The sequence below is a fragment of the Triticum aestivum genome, chromosome 7B (genome assembly GCF_018294505.1).
Source record: "Triticum aestivum cultivar Chinese Spring chromosome 7B, IWGSC CS RefSeq v2.1, whole genome shotgun sequence".
Taxonomy (NCBI): Eukaryota; Viridiplantae; Streptophyta; class Magnoliopsida; order Poales; family Poaceae; genus Triticum; species Triticum aestivum.
In genome coordinates this window covers 611604179-611610227 of record NC_057813.1, presented here as the reverse complement: position 1 = coordinate 611610227, position 6049 = coordinate 611604179, and the positions used below count along the sequence as shown (strand labels likewise).

General features: G+C 46.9%; 1 long non-coding RNA gene across 1 annotated transcript; it reads left to right on the top strand.

Annotated features, from left to right (window-relative positions):
- Positions 1 to 698: 698 nt before the first annotated feature.
- Positions 699 to 5536, top strand: LOC123159091 (uncharacterized). Its single transcript, XR_006479509.1, has 5 exons — positions 699 to 1011; positions 1087 to 1248; positions 3491 to 3591; positions 4403 to 4504; positions 5335 to 5536. It is a non-coding gene; the product is annotated as an uncharacterized lncRNA (long non-coding RNA).
- Positions 5537 to 6049: the final 513 nt, after the last annotated feature.

Here is a 6049-nt window from a genome sequence, read left to right as displayed (position 1 = left end):
CAACGGGCAACGCACTTCCTTCACAAACTGGACACGTTCTCTCTCGATAGCCAGATAGTACCTCGGAGATGGTGCAGTTTACAAGCGACTTCCGGTCAGGCTTCTACGAAACACGCTAAAACTTTCAGAACACCCTACAAGGGCCATATGACGACACCGTGCCAGGTCCCGAGGATTTCCGGCATCGTATGATTTTCGGTAGATTTTAACCGCTGGATCCGGCATACCGTCGAGGTACATTCGCCCCCCCCCCCGATGGTGGCGCCTACCCCTCCTTTGGTGCTGTCGTTCGATGCTGAGGGACGTCGCACGTATCTTCGTCGACGGTGACGGGGAAAGCCGAAGAGATGTTCCGTGCGACTGTCCGTAGGTCCCCGCCCGGACTCATAGTCGTCATACCGGACGCACCATTCCCCGATCCATTCCCTCCCCACCTCACCTCACCATCTCCTCCTCGCCGCCCTCCTCTCCCGTCACGGATCGTCGACGGTCGGTCCAAGAGGGTAGAAAAAAATAGAAGAAAAACAAAAGGGAAAACACAATTGTATGAGCTTGGTTTCTATTGGTGGAAACGTTTGTGCCACGGATCGATGACGTGGCGCAAATCCATCCATCTAGCTGTCCACCCCACAACCATCCATCCATCCATCTAGAGAAAAGGAGAAAAAAAGAAAAAGAAAAAAGAGCCCACCCCTCTGTCTCTCGCACCTCGCTCTCTCCCCATGAACCTCTCTGTCTCTCGCGAATCCTCTCTCCCCCACGAACCCCTCTCCCTCGCCGCCGCCACCACCGACGCCGGCTGGTTCCGGCGAGCTCCGGCGGCGCGCAGCACACCCCCGAGCTCCCCTAGGTCCACTCCACCCTCCCCTCCGTCCAGAATCGGCGCTCCCGTCCTCCACCGACCCCGTGGCTAGCTAGGGTTTCGACCGCCACCCCTAACATCGCCGGGATCAGCCAGATCCGGCGACGGCGAGGCCAGAGCTCGACAGATCCGTTACGGGCGTGGCGCAGGTACGTCCTTCCCCTCTTTCCTCGCCCGGATCCACCCTCCCCACCTCACCTTCTCCTTTCCTTCCCTTGCTGCAGGTCACCTTGGTGCGGTCTGGACGGCGGCGACGGCAGGAGGGCGCCGTCCTTCCTACTCGAGGAGGCGGAGGACGAGGGGCGCACCTAGCTGGCGGCCCTGTCCTGCTCGAGGAGGCGGGCGCTGCCGAGCTCAAGCACGGCCACGACGACCCACCTCGGCAGGTAGCACCTCCATCTCCTCCGCCTCCTTCCTCTGCTCACTACTGCTGCTGCTAAGTAGAGGAATATGTGATGCACTGCACCACACGAAGCTGGCTATATCCTTCACCGGTAGCTAGTTTGATCTAACCTGATGGACAAGCTAACATACATAGCAGTAGTTGCTTTTTTATCATCCCCCCACCGGCCAGAGCACAACGTACACATACACACAGAGAGGAAATCTCTAGTTAGCTTTTTTTAGTTTGTCCTCTAATTTGTTATTGGCCATAGGCTCGTGACAATCTCTTTTTTTCTTTGTTGATGCTTACAATCAATTCCATAATTTACCAGTGTATAAGTATATAGCCCCTAGCCATGTCTACTTCCAGTCCTACTCGGACACACATATTCACATGTATTCTGCACGTACGCGTGGAATCACGTTCAAGGGAACTTTAGCACTACTTTACAATGTACATGAAGAATCGGTTTACTCCAATTGACAAGTAAAGTACAGTGGCCTAGTTGGATCCTGTGACAAATCATGTGACAAATTCACATCCTAAGCTTGATTCCTGGCCGAGCCAGCTTTTACTTCAATTGACTGCATGATTAAAGTATAGATATAGATAGTATATTTGTACTGGTATGATGAACAAGAGCTTCCAGTTAATTACATAATATTGGTGATGTAGTTTTACTTGCTGTGTATGCTTGCTTAGTTGTCCATCGGGCCGCTCTCTTGTATCGTTTGAGTGCGCCAATTAGTTCGGCCAGCCTCTATGATTTATTATGTAGCTTTTGGAGTGCTTCTATCTGTCACGCCCCAAAACATAGCAGTGACAATTGCCACATGCTTATAAATTCAATTCAAATTTATAAGCATGTTGAGCCATCAGGTTAACCAAGGTAGTACACTGGAATCATTTTTATTCATTATCATAGGAACGACTACAAGTGTTCTTGCTAGTACATGCATGCAAGTTTCTTTATTTCATCCCCTCCCGTAGTACTACTTCTACTGTTCACCATCATTTCCATTGCTCATCTCTGCAAAAAGAAAAGATAGCAAGAATGAGTATGATAACATACTCAACAAGCACACATGTAGCAGGGAAAAACTGTGACCGGTACAATGTTTTTGCCATCGTGATGCCTTAGTGTTAGATTTTTCATTAGGACTGGAACATTAGAAGAGGAAATATTATCTCAAAAGATCACCAATATATCATCCCTAGCTTCTGCACAAGATTAGCTAGTCTTGCATGTGCTATTCTTAGCATAACGAGTGTACAGGTCCAACAAGTAAAAGTGAGGCGTACTTAGTCAGAACAAGGCATGTGGTACAAGATAGAAAGAGAGAAAAGACAAATTAATCTAGAGGAGTTCTTGGGAGATAGGACGCATGCATCTTTCACAACTAGCATGCAGAACCAAACCACCATGCGTACTGTACAAGGACACACCAGCTGAGGTGAAAGAATTAACAACAAGAATAGTGCTACAGACTAGCCATATAGAGAAGTACTAGCAACAGCGGCATGGCATGAGTAAAGAAAGAGAAGGAACAGGACATCTAGAGAAGCTAGATGGAACGCATGCTTGCCTTCTCCCGATTCTCTTGACACAGCAGCAAGATTTCTAACGCCTGCTCTGCACCAGCAGCTACGGCTCTACTACTACTACCTCTAATGAAGAGAGACAATGGTTGTGGTGTGAGGTCCAGCTACCCGGCCCTTGGCCCTTTATATAGGCGTGCAGGAATAGACACTAAGTAAAATTGCTCTAATTGACATGTATGTCTGACAACAGGAATAGATAAGCTTGCTGGCCTGTACCTGAGTCAGCGGCATAATCATTTCCATTTACTAAACATTTTATTTTCAGTTGCCTCCTTGACCCTTCCTACAGCCAGCTACTTGTTGAGCAAAATATCTGGTCTAACTCTTCTCACAAATTAAGGGAAAGAAAAAAAAGTCTGCCTAGACCAGTACGTGTACATGCATTTGGGTTCTAAGCAACTACTTGATTTTTTTTTCTTAATTTGGGTGCTAGGTACTGATAGAGTTGGTGTATCCATAGATAGCATACACTTGCGCATTTTTCTGAGTTCTTCTGTTGCGAATGAGAACAACCATCATGGACCTCCTCTGTTTTCAAGCAACCTGCTTCTCCATGTATGATTTATGCAGCATATACATCTTGCTCCTCTTTTATCAGTAGCAATGGAACTTGATGAAATTTAAGTGTCGTGTTGTTCTAGAGATGCAGGGAGGGAGGGACTTCCATGGATTGGACTGCAAGGATTGGATGCAAACCAATGCACATGAGGAGGAGAGATGCAAGCCAGGTCATGACCTAAAGGTCCCTGCCGTGAACCCCTTCCCCTTCCCGTGTATAATCATGCTCAACAAATACTTGATATGATTTTGGTTAATCTTCAATTCAGCCCAGCTAGCTGTTGTAGTACTTGCTTGTCTCCTTCCAAATGTTGCCCTAGTCCGTTGAGTTTCTTATTGCTCCAGGTAGTACTGTTATTTTTCTGCTCTGCGATTTGGTTTGCATGGTTCTAGGCTCCCAGTCTACCGCTTTTGTTGCTGTGATTTCGAGCTCTGTTTTCTTTATTATGACAAGTTGCAAAATTAGTAGTGGGAAGTAAACTTTTGTTAACTTGTTGGCTGAACGAATGGAACTACTGTTATATTTGATTTGTTGCTCAACTAGTGCTGCAATGATGGAACCGATGATTGTGCATGATGCATCCATCCATTCTATCGGAGAGGCTGTGTTTTTTTCTTCTTGTGCTAAGATTGCCAGCATCACATATCCTATGCTTTTGTTTCTCCAGTAGAGCCTTGTGAGATTTATGTGTCTGCCACCGTCCTCGAATGGTTGTTCAATAATAATGGTCCTAGCTAATTACTAGTATGCGCTGCTGCTAAAACAACTTGCCCCTCGTTTGATTTCAAGGATGTTGTTGCTGCTAAAGTAGCAACAACAACGACAACAACCATGCTTTGGTTCCCCAAAATTCAGATTGCACTTGCATCTCTACATACACACACATATGAACATGCACCTCGGTTTGGTTCAGTTTGCATATTTACATTTGCTTTAACTTTGACTGAAACTATCTTGGTGACACTTGCATCAATGGTGTGTTCTGCCCTTGTAGATGTCCTTGGAGAAGATGGCCATTGGAGTGTAGGGGAGAAACAACCTTGTCCTGCTCGAGGAGGAGGAGGACCACCCGAGCTCGACGACGACATGGCAACAGGTAGCACTCGCCTCTCTCCCAAGGTGAAGGTCTGGTCCGCCTGTTTAGATGGTCTGCTCTCGTCTTATGCATGTGAGGGGAGAAGAAAGCCATTGGACTGAATTATATTTGCATGTGAGGGGGGTGATCCTTTTGGTAGATGCAGAGTATAGATTCACAAAATTCACCACATGAGCGTACTACCTATATCCAAATTCTGGATACCACTTGCATCTTTTGTATGTACACATGAAAAAGCACGACGGTTTGCTTCAGTTTGTATGTATCCAATTGTTTTTTACTTTTGACTGAAACTATCTATCTTGGTGGCACTTGCATCTCCTGTACATACTAACATATGAATCAGGACCACACTTTTCTTCAATTTGTATGTGTCAATTTTTTTTGGTTGAACTTTGAGTGAAACCAACTGGCTGGCACCTCAATCTGTACATACACATGAATCAGCACCACCCTTGGTTCAGTTTTGTATGTGTCCATTTGTTTTTACTTTGACTAAAGCGAACTTGATGACACTTGCATCTTCTGTATATACATATATACATATGAATCAGCACCACTCTTTTTCTCTTTGAAGCTTGCCTTGAACAAGAACTGATGCTTGATAGATACAACCGAAACTGGAGCATCTCTGTACTGTATGTATTATTAGTATTGTTCGGTTCAAGCACCAACATGACAAGTTATCTATAACAAAAGCAATAATTTTCTGCCTTTTTAGTTCTAGGTGATTTTCTTTTGGTAAATTTAATGTATAGATTACATATTCATCCTCATATGTAGGATCTTCTGTTTGTTGTACTGACTGTATGCCACCTCCATCGTTGCAGCCTTGTCTCCCCCACCGCCGCCCCTCAGCCTCCTATAATGTTGTTGTGGATTCTTAGAATGGAAATGTTATGTACATAAAAAATACACTAGGGTCTGTGTTTGCAAATCCATGGTTGTTGAATCATGTTTGTATAAGCATTTGTAAATAGCTAGCCTTGTTGGCTAATCTTTTTTTTGGTTCTGGTCAGCAACTATGCCGACGGCAATGCTGTAGGCATAGATGGCTGTCGTGACACCAAGGGCGCGCCATGTGGCAGGGCTATGCCTACGGCAAAGCCAAGCCGTCAGCATATCTCTGCCACGTGGCATTCCCTGGTGCCTCCTGGTGGCATGGCTATGCCTACGGCAAAGCCGTCGGCATAGCCATGCCACCAGGAGGCACCAGGGAATGCCACGTGGCAGAGATATGCTGACGGCTTAGAATCTATGCCGACGGCTTTGCCGTAGGCATAGCCATGCCACCAGGAGGCACCAGGGAATGCCACGTGGCAGAGATATGCTGACGGCTTGGCCGTCGGCATAGATTTCCACCTATGCCGACGGCCAAGCCGTCGGCATACCTCTGCCACGTGGCTTCCCGTGAATCGTGGGCGCTTTTGACGGCGCCGTCCGTTGCCGTCAGGCGAAAAACACTGCCGACGGCTAAACTATGCCGACGGCTGACGCCCGGCCGTCGGCATAGGCCCCTATGCCGACGGCTATTCTACGCCGACG